The sequence below is a fragment of the Aureococcus anophagefferens genome (genome assembly GCF_000186865.1).
Source record: "Aureococcus anophagefferens unplaced genomic scaffold AURANscaffold_20, whole genome shotgun sequence".
In the NCBI taxonomy this organism is placed as follows: Eukaryota; class Pelagophyceae; order Pelagomonadales; family Pelagomonadaceae; genus Aureococcus; species Aureococcus anophagefferens.
In genome coordinates, this window is record NW_008705580.1 from 358,097 (window position 1) to 358,871 (window position 775).

A 775-nucleotide genomic window follows, 5' to 3' on the forward strand; every position below is an offset into this window, starting at 1 on the left:
CTCGGCGAGCGAGGAGCGGAGTACTTTTGTCGTCCGTGAGACAATGCGGCGCGCAGCCAACCCATTGAGGATCGAATTCGCATATAAGGACGGCATCCCAGAGCGCCAAACTTTGCGAGCGCCTCGGGACGGCGTCCTAGTTTATGCGCGTCCCGAAGGTTTCGCTGCGGAGATGGTTCCTGCGCGGAGAACGAAAGCCAACGGCCTCGGGCCCGCGCGGGGCGTCTCCCGAGGCCATCCGCCCCCCGACGATCTCAGATCTTCCGATGCCCGAGAGAGGGGTTCGAGAGGGGTTCGAGAGGGCCTACGAACCGCTTCGTCGCGTCTCGCCGGCCTGCAGCCGGCGCGCACGCCGTCGGCCGCCGACGCCGTCGGGGGGACCGCGTCCGCGGCGCCGTGGACCGCCCCGCAGCGGCTCGCCCCCGGCAGGGAGGGGAGGGGGTCTGGGGGAGGGGCGGAGCCCCTCCCCCAGCGCTTCATCGCGTCTCGCCGCCCTGCAGCCGGCGCGCACGCCGTCGGCCGCCGAAGACGTCGGGTGGCGACCGCGTCTGCGGTCCCGAGGAGCGCCGACCCCCTCGTGGCCTTGGCCGAGGTCGGGCCCGGCGTCGGAGATGTCCTCGACGTCCTCGCGGGCGCGGACAACCACGGCGAGAGAGCCGCGGCGCGTCGCCGACGGCCGGCGCCGGCGCCCGGCGGGGACCGCGTCCGCGGCGCCGCGGACCGCCCCGCGGGGGCCGGCCCCCGGCAGGGACGGGGAGGGGGTCTGGGGGAGGGC